General features: G+C 36.4%; 1 long non-coding RNA gene across 1 annotated transcript; it reads right to left on the bottom strand.

Annotated features, from left to right (window-relative positions):
* Nucleotides 1-27: 27 nt before the first annotated feature.
* Nucleotides 28-1,102, bottom strand: LOC108246740. The gene is made up of 3 exons (XR_001809040.3): nucleotides 1,012-1,102; nucleotides 525-634; nucleotides 28-300 (listed from the first exon to the last, which is right to left on the bottom strand). It is a non-coding gene; the product is annotated as an uncharacterized LOC108246740 (long non-coding RNA).
* Between the last annotated feature and the right edge of the window lie 11,904 nt (nucleotides 1,103-13,006).

Genomic DNA, 13,006 nt, shown 5'->3' with positions numbered 1-13,006 from the left:
GACATCACAACATACAACATACATGATCTGACGCACAACAAACCCTGCAATGTAGGTAACAATGTTTGACACAAACATAGCATGTTTTATTGATATCCACGTGCAGTATGTGTGGTCCAAGTTGTTGTCGTTTAACAGCGACTCTGCCGCCTCACGATGCCCCGCTTCAGACAACCTGAGGAATTGTGTGGTCCATGATGGCCACATTTCCGCTTGCGCTGGGTAACACTCCGCTGTGCACAATCAGCTTACGGAAGATAGCCATGAACTGTAGACAACTGGGGTTGTTGTTAAATCCACCTGCACAATGACAGCATGCTTGCATTGATGAAACATATTAATACATAAACATCAAGATTGCAGGATTTTACAAGTTAAAAACCTGCAATGTTATTTAAATAACAGGAAAGAACTTTATATATGCTCTCAATTTCATGTAAGTGTCATTTAGTTTATATATCCACTAAGCTTCAGAACTTTTTGATATTAGGTGGATATAAAGTGTAAACAAAAAAAGTTCTTACCATTTATCTTTTTCAGCAACTTCAGGCCAGTTGCTTTGATATACAGGATGTTTGAAGCCACTGCAGTGCAGATTATGTGAGTTAAAGATGTCAAACAGGGCGTCTACCTCCTGAAAGCATAAACAGAAAATGTTTATGATATGACAGTGTGCAAATGCATTGATTACACAATTATACAAATGTAAGTCTGCAATTTTGGTACATAATAAAATTATCTTAAGCACGGTTAATTACAAAGGCATTTTACCTTCATGAACTCTGCAGTAGCAAGGCAGTCACTTCCCTGATTCTAACTTTTCAGTTAATACCACACATGTTTATGTTTAAACGAGAGACCTTGACTTCACAGAAGCATAACACAGAAAGTTTTACGTTAAAACGAGCGCTAATAACGTCCAGTATTGATGCACATCTTCTGCAGTAAAGTTAGACTCAGGCACTAATCTCCTTGTTAAGCAGCCTTGTTATTAAAAGAAAAACACATTACCGATGAAATGTAACGCCGTCCGGACATTTTCCGTGAAGATTTGTGCAGAAAAATGCAGCACAGTATGAAGGCATTCCTGTATCGATTAGCGCAAAAGCGGAACTGAATTACTAGCATAAGATGGCAGCGTTTTTAGCTCATCCAAAGTCCCGTGATGTCATGTCTATCCATATAAGTCATTGATTAACAGGCTTCTTCAGAACTTTAAGACCTGCTGTAGAGAGGAGAAACAATGAAAACATGCAGGATAGTGTTCCTTGAGGACCAGGGTTGGGAACCACTGCCTTAGATAGATAAGTTTCACTAATTGGCACTTTTTTTGTATATAGTTGTTTTTGTACAGTGCCCTGAGATGACATTTTTGTGAATTGGTGCTATGTAAATAAACTGAATTTAACAAACTCAGAAACAAACACAGGCAAAATCATCATCTTTTGCCTTTTGGTGGCAGACAATAATAAACTTTGAAAAAAATCAACCAAAAGCCTAAGAAGGCCATGGCCTCAGGTATTACTTATGTGACATCTGCTATGCAGTTTATGAAAAACGTCTTTGTTTGAATGCCCTTTTAGGAGCTGTAAAGAGCTGACCTTGCATCAAAGTAGATAGTTTTATAAAGCAAAGGTTTAGTATGATGCAGTTGTTTTGTCCTGTAAGCATATTGTTCTTTATATGCTGAGCTGAATAAAAGAAGTCCAAAAAATTATTTTATGTGCCTTTCTATGTTTAACACAAAATACAAGTTGATTTTTTAGATCAGGATTCAGATTGATTGTAAAATAAAATGACTTGCTCTTCCAATGGTCATTTAGGGCACTCTGTTGGACTCTATTTTTAACATTTAACATACCAGATGCCCCTTTTGGTATTAAATACATTGAAAACCTTTTAGTTTATTATTTCTTCAAGTGTTAAGAACTGGGCAGTTTCACAACCATTTAAACATGGAAATGTGTGACCAAAACACATTTAGTCTTGGTCTTTTTAAAAGTAAAAAAAAAAAAACTCAAAATAACTTCATCAGTGATTCATGCAGCTCCAGTGGCCCTATCGGTGTGCTTGTCCCAACTATAAATCTTTCATCAAAGCAGTTTCAGTGCTGAATCACTGTTGGTGCTAGAGTTGGTTCTAAACTGATTCATAAAAAAAAAAAAAACTGTCAAGAACCAGTTTGCTTTTCCATAGCCAGAGAGCCACCTCAAAGCCATGTATAAAACATCTCTACAAGTAAATTATTGATCCTCCCTCCAGTATAATTTCTGTTTAGGATCACAGACAAGGGAGACAGTTCATCTCGGGCTTATTTTGTTGTCCCTGCAATCAAATGTTTTAATATCACCAGTCTGTTGTATAAAAACAGTTTTAAACAGCAGCTGGTATTTGTAAATTCTCTTTATAATGACAGCTAGGATTTTCGATGTCTGATCAATATTTCTTAAAAGGCAAATATAAATGGAAGTTAAATGCATTGTTAATAAATGCAAGATTAATAAGCATCAACTGGTACTATTGATGATCCAGACAATGCTTATGAACCATGCTTCAAATTACATTTAGAAATTCAGCTGAAAACTGATGTGGCTTTATCCAGTGCAATGACCTGCACTTACAGTGCAATTGGCAATATTAAAATAAACACCAGGAAAAGGGAGAAAATCAGCTCTTGTTATCCCATTGCTAATTGGACTTCCCTTAAACAGGCAACATGCACCAGGAGATACACTCTCTTTAACATCCTGTAGGGGGTGTTCTTGGAGGTTTTCACTAATCATGTTATCATTTATCAAAAGTCTAGATCACATGAAAACATGGCCACCAGTGGTGGCGAACCTGCTTCCTTGGGAGTAAGTAATCATATGTTAGTCATATTCATTTTTAATAAAACAACAATATAAATTCCTAAAGTTAATTAGGACATTTTTCTAAATATTCTGATGAAGAAAAAATGTTCCAACTGTGTTTGTGGTGTTACTTAGCAGCTTTTGAAATGTATGTATCCCCTGAGATACATTCCCAGATTAGAGGTAGAAATTTTTTCAATGTACATTATTACTTTTATGGGAAAAGAAATGAAAGTACATGAATGAGTGTGATAGAGGAGATCCCTCCAAATTCTTTTGACTCTGAGTCAAACAGTGATGAAGATCAGGAAGTAATTTCAGCCAGCATGAGATAGAGGGAGTGGTGAAAATGCCATCTATGGATGCATGACCATGTTCTGCTGAGGCAAGGGAGGGGCAGCTCTGACTACAGGGTGGATGATAAGGCCAAAGTGGCTGTTGTAAAATGGTGTGATTGTTGGTGGCTGATATAACCATCAACATCAGGCTGGAGGTTGCAGATTCCCTTATCCACAGTGGCAAGAATAAAGGAAGGTCATCCAAGGGCGTGGAGGACAATGTGCACATCCCCACCAAATGCATACAAAAGCCAACAACCCCAAGATCCACGTTTGATTTCCGCCTTGATTGAGTGGATCACTTCCCAACTATAAAGACAAGGGAAGGTGCAGGCTTTGCCCCGAAGGACAGACAACAATCTACTGCAAAAATGTGGTGTTTGTCTGCGCATCATCATTGAGGAAAACCCTCGCAACTGCTTCCAATCCCATAAAAATGAAATATAGACTGAGGGGCATTATAGAAAACCTGGACCCATGACACTTTCTTCAGTGTTCTGTTGTGTATGCATTATTTGAAAAAATGAAATTGCTGTCTTGTTTTGTTTTTTATGTAATTTACAGTGCACAAACAGTTCTATATGTTCATCATGAAATGTTGAGTTTTTTATCACTTTTTTATGAGATTGTTTGGTTGTGAGATTACTGAGCTTGATTGGTGAAAATGAATAAGCTTTAAAAATGCTACATGTAATGTAAATGACCAAGGAATTCAACAACGTATAATTTATCTTCATGAAATTGAACATTGATATGTTTATCATTTGAGCTCTGTTTATACCTTAATAAGGCAACGTATCCTGGGAGATACAACTCATAAAATCCAAAATATTGCATTTATATATATTTTGAATGTGGAAATATTTTTTCTTAGGGCCTGAAGAGATGAGTGATAACATTAATTTTTTTACGACTTGTTTTTTACTCCTGCCTGTTTTAGGGTTGATGCCTTAAAACAAATTTAGTGAAGCATGATGGTGGCTGCATGCTGTGGTAATATCCAAAAAAAGTGGTTTAAAATTAAGGAATGTTGTAAATATGTTGTGTTTTTCAAACGGTAGAAAACACTAAAACATAATTTTTACTTTCAGGTTGGAAGGTGTCAGAATATGAATTTAATTTAATTTCACAAAGCACTGCACTGTTAAATGCCAGCTTTAAAATTTAAAGATGTCAAATGAGACTTCGCTATACAACTGTTTCTGAACTATGTTTGCCATTTCCTCCTCCATACTGAGGCATTGCTATTAATGGTTCTGGTCAAAAAATGTTTACATGCCTTTCTCAGTTGTTTAATTCTTACCACATTCAATATGTGGGTGTACTTGGGGACCATGCATAAGTTCTCTGCTAGGTCTCAAAACATTTTGCCAACATATGTAGCAAAGTTACATGCAATATGTTTACCACATGTGGAATCAAAAAGTAATGCAATACATGCTTATGAAGACAGTGAGTGTGTGATCAGTTCCACAAATCAGGACACTTGATCACTTTAGAAACAACAGCCTTCCAAGCTTCATTTTCATAACCTTAAAATGGGTCAAAGTATAAAGTATACTGCAAATTGTCAATATTCAAAACCATAAAAGCCTTTTTATATGGTCAAAGTGCTGATCACAGAGATTGATAAAAATAATTTTGACCATAAAATCCCTTTTAGTATGATTTGCAATTTGTATTTTTTTATAGATTCTAACAATTCCCACAACACTTTACAAAATAGATTTTAGTCCAAAACCACATGAAAGCAACAAGTCCGATCCACATTTTCTATGAAGCCTTAGAGTTTTGTTCCAAACTTGACATCTGAGGAGAACATGAATAACACCTAGCAACAAAATATACATGTCTGTATCAGATACTTCATGTATATGTTAATAGAAAAAAAACAACAACAACAAAGCAATGGTACATACTTTGTTGTCTTGTCACTTACTGGGTGAAGTTGTATAATTATTGCCTGCTTCCAAAAGACAAGCAATAATGCTTTTGCACGTGTGTGTGCATGTGTGTGTATTTATTTGTTTCTCATCTTCCAAAAATTTCTCATGACCCACTGGACAGCTTTTAATGAAAGTCTTAAAAAATAATTACTGGATGTACATCTAAAACTGATTAATTTTTTTAATCAACCAGTTCTAGATGGCCGCCACAACTAATCAATCTTAGTCAACACAAAAACAGGCAATGATTCAGTCAATTTTACAGACAATCCCAACACATTCTCTGAGTTCTAACAAAATGAGTGACATTTAGCAAAATTGTGCATGACATTGTCCTTAAGATTTATCCAAAATGGCTCTTATCTCTGACATTTCTGAACAATAAAATAATCTTTGTTTAAAGCTCTGGTATGAAAAACAGTGGGTAGCATCATTTAAAGAAATGGTGGGGGGGTGGGGTGGGAGGGGGCTATCAATTTGTGACAGCTACTAGCATGGCTGTAGTAAGGTATTTAAGGCTAGGCAGAATCATAACTCTTTGTTGGATCGTTAACGTCACATGGTGATCGTTCTCACCTCAGCTTTCTCGTGCATTTTCCTCATGTTAACTAAAGAAACCCTGTGTTGTAATAAGGTAGGTAGGTAGGTAGGTACATTTATTTATATAGCACTTTTCAGCACGAGGCGACTCAAAGTGCTTTACAACACAGAACAAAATTACAGACAAAGTTACAGAAACAAAATTACAGACAGGTACAAGATACAATGATAACTAATTGTCTAAATAAGCTAAGCTAAACTAAACAGATCTAAGCATGACTAAATGTACAGAACTAAACTAAGCTAAAACTAAAACTAACAGTACTGAACTATCTAAAAGTATCCCAGGCCCGCTATACAGCCGAAGTAAAACCAGACATATCTAAGCATGAGCTAAGACAGTCAAAAATAGTAGCTAAACTAAACAGATCTAAACATGACTAAATGTACAGAACTAAACTAAGTGTACAGGAAGATAAAGCTAAACTAAACAGTACCGAATTTCTAAATGGTACTAGTGGGCCACTAAAACAGCCGATGTAGTAATTACTAAGATAGAGAAAGAGGGAAGGAGGAGGGGGGGAGTGAGAGAGATGACAGAAACGAGTGCGACAGCAGAATGAGTATGAGAATGTGTATGTTTGTTTCCAGACGGTAGGAGGCGGTGTGATGCGTTTGTGTGTGTGTGTGTGTGTGTGTGTGTTTGTAGAAAAGTCCATGAATAAGTACCTGTGTTTCTTTGTAGAATCTACCATGTGTCTCCTGGCTCCTCCTCTGATGATCCTTTCTATTTGCATTCCTCTTAAGACAAAGAAGCTCGCTCAGCCTGCCTATTCAGTCTTTCTCTTAATCCAAAGGCAACTCTTACCTTCTTTGGATCTCTGGAATCCTCTCCACTTTCTTAGACATTTGCCAAAAAAAAAAAAAAAAGGCTTAAGCTAACTTAAATTTAGCAGGAAAACATTTACCTGTCTACTTACCTGAAGACAACTAACTCCTGTTCCACTCAGTCATTCTTGATTTCCGGTCTCTTTCAAAATAGAATTGTTAAATCACCCATCTTTTGTCCTTCGGATATATTTAGTTCAGTTCCACAAACCTTGGGTATTAAATACTGTAAATTATGACAACAACAATATTTTAAATTGACATTCCTCATAGCTTTGCAGCAGAAAATGGCCCAGGCGTATTTCTTTAGCATCATCCCAATTCTATAGTGGTTCTCAAGATGTTTCCCATCCACTAAAATAAATTTTATGCTTTATGTCTATGTGTGTATGTGTGCCTATGGCTTGTGGTCAGCAGCCACATTTCTTGCTCCATCTGTGTGTGTGTGTGAGTGTCACTTTGCCCGGCGGAGGTTAAATGTTTGTGTTGTGTTGGAGTAGAGAAACAAGGAAAATATGCTGGATAGTGCCCCTCAAGGACCAGGGTTGGCCAGCCCAGGCCTCGAGCATTTGTCTCCCTTTGCTGTTCCACACTACTGAGGAGACACACCAGGAAAGGTAAGTGCTCATTTCAAACAACATAATTGTTTAACGAAATTAAACCAACAGAAATTCTAGAAACAAATTAACATTTTCTTTTACCAACATTCTCCCTGTACAGGAAGGATGGCCAGTCCCAGCAAAACACAACTGGAATAAAGAACTGAAACAAGAAACATGTGGTATGTAAATCAATTAAACACAACATAATATCAATAATCCTATTTCATTATTGATGTAACCCCTGGTCTCCATCACACTTGTTTTTTTTTTTACAATTTTAGGACCTTTTCTGGTAAAATCACATATCTGTAGACCAAAGACCATTCCTAATACAGTGGAATATCATTTTTGGGTTAGAGGTTATGTTATGTTGTTTAACCCACCCGTGGCCAAATGGGCCCGAAGTTATGAGGGCTTCAGCAGGGTTAAGCTCTTGTTGTTAGTGGCACCAGATCAACTGATGATTAATAACAGATTGAACTGTATCTTATGGGAACATAATATTTAAATTACTTTAATTTAATAACCCCTTTTATTTATCAGATATCAGCAGCTAGAGGTTGAATCATGATGGCATTATATCAATCATTCATTATGGCTTTTATCATACAAATTATCATGAAAGAAATCAAATTTGGCCTTTCAAGATTTTAATATAAAATGAATAAAAAAATATGAACACGCAATAAATCTACGCAAAAGTAAAATTTTATTAACACAATAAAATTAAATGAACACTAAGAATTTGGAAACAGTATTCTGAGTTTCAGTATCAAGTAATTATTATAATTAGCTGAAGTTATATTTACTTCACAATGTTTTACCAAGGCTAATGCTCTGGAATCAAGAATTAACTTTTATGATCTGAGGGAGAACTTTGATTATGTGTGTGTGATTTGTGTGAATGTGTGAATGAATGGGTGAATGATTGTAGTGTAAAGCGCTTTGGGGACCTTGGACTAGATAAAGCGCTATACAAGTGCAAGCCATTTACCATTTACAATGCAATATTTTTGCTATGTTGGTAGGCAAGCTCTAGACAAAGATGGCTTCAAAACAAACTTAATACAGGTATTTACCAGTGGTGGAGAAAGTACTCAAACAATGTACTTAAGTAAAAGTACAAATACTCAGACAAAAATGTACTCAAGTAAAAGTACCACATTAACATTTGTACTTAAGTAAAAGTAAGAAAGTACTGGCTTTTAAAAGTACTTAAGTATTAAAAGTAAAAGTACTTGTCAACTGTATTACCTAAAGGCTAATACAATGTCATTAAGTGTACCTATCGTATTTAATTTTAATACATCAGTAATGTACTATTTTAATGAACAATGCTGATAATATGTTGCTTACAGCTAATGAAAACATGGCATTTCTGATTAGATTACAGACCAATAAAAAACATAATGCAGGCATGTGGGTCTAATGAAAACAGCCCTGGATCCAGATGAGTTTAACAGGGATGGTTACTCAAGTAAATGTAACAAGTACTACCCACTTTTGAACCTAAACAAAAACACCAGTAGCCTACAGGCTACTTCTTAACAAGCTCAAGGTGCTGTACTGGTATAGTCATCTTTTAGCTAACATTAGCTAACAGTATCTAACAGTTTTACTCAACTCAGTCGGTTAGTTTGGGGGAAAAACTGTGCAAAGTTAGCGTTTTGCTGTTTTGCTGCCATGATTCTAACGTACACCTGAGCAACTCTGCACAGCAGCAAGTATCCTTCGCTGCCCCACATTTGTAAACCCAGCTAGCGTCTTAGCGCTCATGCTGCATTTAAAGGCGGCTCAGAAAAGCAGTTTACGACGTGTTAACAACGGATGAAACAGTTTTAACTGCTGAAAAAAGTGACAGAAGGCACATATATGGGAAGTGCGGAAGCCTCTACTGTATCAAATTGATACAGGAATAGCAAAGAGTTGGCCACTTTAAGGTAAACTTGACCCGTTATTTCAAATAAATCTTTTAAATAAGGCCATGGGTGGCGCAGGTCTTCTGGTTGTCTATCACCGGACTCCATTCTGGGTGTTAGTGATTCTGCAGGTGCTGCGTACTGCCTTGCTCTTCTTGAGGGAGGGCCTAATGGTTCTTTCTCGCTTTGCATTGGTCCAGTGGACTGACTCCTCTCTCGCCATTGGATACTTTCAAACTAACGAACAAATCAAAATATCGAAATGCGACTTGGATGTAACAAGTAACGCAACGGTTTTGTAGAAATGTAGTGAAGTAGAAAGTACAGATACTTACTGTAAAATGTAGTGGAGTAAAAGTAGAAAGTATCCATTATTAAATCTACTAAAGTACAGATACACAAAAATGGTACTTAAGTACATTAACAAAGTACTTGTACTTCGTTACTTCCCACCACTGGTATTTACTTACTCTTGATCAATGTGTGAGGGAAAGATATATGCAGAAGATTGCTACTGTTTGAGGTAAAAAAAAGGACGACATGTTGGCTGAGGCCGACAATTTACCTCCCACTCCATACTACAATATTGTTTATTATTTAGTGTACAAGAAGACTGGCCTCACCATGGAGCAGCTACATGGCTCAAAAGCAATGGACTTATACAATCAGCGTTGTAACAGATTTGTTAAAGAATGTCTGAACTTTCCATGTTAATAACAAAGTTCTGGTGAATGGCACAGTAAGTAATAACAATATCTTACATAGGCATACCTTGTCAACAATGTGTTTATGAATTAGAATCTGACCTAAAATGGTGCCAGGTGTGGCACTCCTAGAGGATGAATGACGCTACACTTCAGCCATAGGTCATTTCAACTAAAGATGGAGTGACTGTATGGTTCGGCTAGGGGAGGTCTGGAGTCAGGCTGGGGCCCTGTTGAACTGAATCTACAGCATCTACCGTGCCAGTGCCGTCAGGATTTGGGTATCTTTAAGTTTATTTTTGTATTAGGTTTATTGTTTCTTTAATTCTGTTATTTTGTTTTCCTTATGTTTAGTTTTATGTTGTAAGTCCTTGTATAGTTTTTGCTCCCTGTGGCCTTTGTGTTCCTGTCATTATTCACCTGTCCTCAGTTCAGTATCTGTCAGCCTGCCTCAACCACCCACACCTGTCCCTTGTTTCTAATCAGTCACCTGTTTCCACTTCCTTGTTACCCTCAGCCTTTAAAACCTGTTAATTTCTGTCCACTAGTCACTGGTTCATTGTCACTGTCATGTGCTGTCCGGTTTTCCTTGTGTCTCGCCCCTCGTGTTCCTTGCAAATCTGGACTTTTTAAGGTTTTTAATTTGTTTTTTGTTGCTGCCACATCAGCCTTTTTTTTTTTTTTTTTAATTAGTTAGTTTTTCTTTGGAGCTCTGTGTCAGTCTGCGTTTGGGTTCAAACCATCCACCCACTTTAACCTGATATACACTTCCTTGACTGTCACACAGAAAAGGGCATACTAGCTTCTTTTGTAGGTTTTATGCCTGCTGTATAAGCAGTTATGCACTCTAAAAAGAAAAAAGTTGATCCAACTTAATTGAATTACTTCTGTAGGTAACAAGTAATTCAATTAAGTTGGATCAACTTAATTTTTTTAGTTTGTTTAACTTGACAAATGTAGGTCAGTCCAACTCAATTTATTTACTTTAGTTCATATAAAAATTTTTAATCCATCTTACTTAAATTTATAGAAAGTCAACTCAAAAATTTAAGTTGTTCCAACTTAAAAAACAAAACTACCCCAAAGTCGTTTATACTTATTTTGTACTTATAATAATGCTTAAATATAAGTCACTTTTAAAGTATGTTTTAGCTTTTAAAATAGCAGTAAAATTCCTTTACACTTCTGAAAAATTCAACGTGGTTATAATAAATCTAAATTGCACATAGAAAATTTTATATTTTATTGTGAAATCACAAACTCAGATTTTTCACAACATATTGTGCACTGAACATACTACACAGATCTTTTGCTTTTCTGCTTAATTGGGTTTGTTTTTTAGTAAACTTAACATGGGGTACCCAAGTCCAGTTCTGAAGAGCTACCATCCTCCAACTTTCAGATTAAGCATTGCACAAATATGCTGATCCAAATTGAAAAATGAAAGAACGCTGTTAAAAGTGTCTGTAAACAATACTACAGCAGCCTACTAATGCTTTGGCTTTAACATGCACAATGTCCCAAAAGAAATTGAAAAAGTTCAGTCTCTTGAGGTTTAGCTTCCAAAACATGGCAACCTCATGTTCAAACAAAGACAGAAAATAATCTGTCGTTTTGCACAACATGCAATTAATTGTCTTTACTGTGAGGTCTGAAGTCTTCCGAACAAATTCTGAACTTTAGGAGACATCTTGTGTTGGTCAAGTTGCATGAAGATTTTTTGAAACACTTCAAATGTGAAGCGCAGAGGCTTTGGATAAGCCAGGTTAAGGGCATATATCAAACCCAGAAGCAGGGCACATGCTGAGGCAACTGAAGTCAGGTCATGTAACACTTCCACTCCCTCAATGACGATGCCAATGTCTTCTGGGGATTCTTTCATTCCCTCTCCCTCCTTCCGAATCACAAACACTGCCAGGGTGAGTTGTTTGAGTTCCATCTGGGCATCATTTCCACAGCTGTCCTGTAGTGAGATAAACAATATGTTAAACTTGAAGATTGTAACTAATGTGTCAACTGAAAAATAAAAGTCTCATGAATGCAAGCATCAAGTATAAGTGTATAAGTGTACAGCTTGTGAATTGAAGAGAATCATTTATGGCATCTGAAATATCCTTGATAAATTTTCTAAGTTCAAAGTTGCTTTACAAATAGAATAACTTAAAGGGTGATTTTTAATGTTTTTTGAAAAGATAATGCAAGCATGTGTATTGTCATATTGCAATTCATAGATTATACATCAAAGCAGAATAGTAATCCAGCCAATGGTCATCTTGTTTATCAGATATTTTGGAGCCGATATGAAAATAGCATGACTAAAACATTCTTATTAACTTGTTTATTATTTTAGTGAACAGGAAATGAAGTTGATAGCTGAATAGTAAAGCACACCACTGCTGGATTTAAGCAGGACATACCCATGTTAAATTTATAATTATGAAACCAAATCTGCCTCATGTATTAAAAAAGATGTTTACAAATAGAAAAGCCAGGTCAGAAGTAATCTAAAAAGGTACAAGCAACTGACATTGAATTTTTAAATGTTCCTGAATGGGATAAGATGCAGCTTCAAACCTTTAAAAGAAACTTACATAGTATTCCTTAATAAAGTCTTCTGGATTCTCTCCAAGAAAGGTGATGAGCCCTTTCAGAACACATTCCCTTCGAATCCCAATGTCCTCCACCTGGAGAAAATTTATCATCAATATTCCATATCTCAGAAGATTTCTGATGTAACAGTAATATATTCAGGCTATTCACAACAGCAACGGACTAACAAATACCATAATGTGAAGCCCACATGTCCACCGGGTTTTAATGGTGCTCTCAAAATTAGGCAAATTCCACCTCTGCAACATTTATGCTTCAAGTCTCAATTTGTGAAACTAGCCCAGGCGTGGGCAGTCCTGGTCCTGGAGGTCTGGTGTCCTGCAGCTCTTATATGTCTCCCTGGTCCAACACACTTGAAACCAACAGCTGAATCATCTCCTAAATGCAGTCAGGTTCTCCAGAGTCCAGCTAACGACCTCATTATTTGACTCAGGTATGTTGAAGTTGAGACACATCTAAAAGTTGCAGGAGACCGGCCCTGGAGGCCTGGAGTTGCCCACCCCTGAACTAAACTATATTGTTGAGGTTAAGGCTTTTTCTTAGCGCAATCTACTGGTACTAATGAATATCATTTGTCATTAAAGAGATATCTTGCAGCATAAAATTG

This window comes from Kryptolebias marmoratus, linkage group LG12 (assembly GCF_001649575.2).
Source record: "Kryptolebias marmoratus isolate JLee-2015 linkage group LG12, ASM164957v2, whole genome shotgun sequence".
NCBI classification, from domain to species: Eukaryota; Metazoa; Chordata; class Actinopteri; order Cyprinodontiformes; family Rivulidae; genus Kryptolebias; species Kryptolebias marmoratus.
This window is presented reverse-complemented; position numbering and strand designations above follow the sequence as displayed.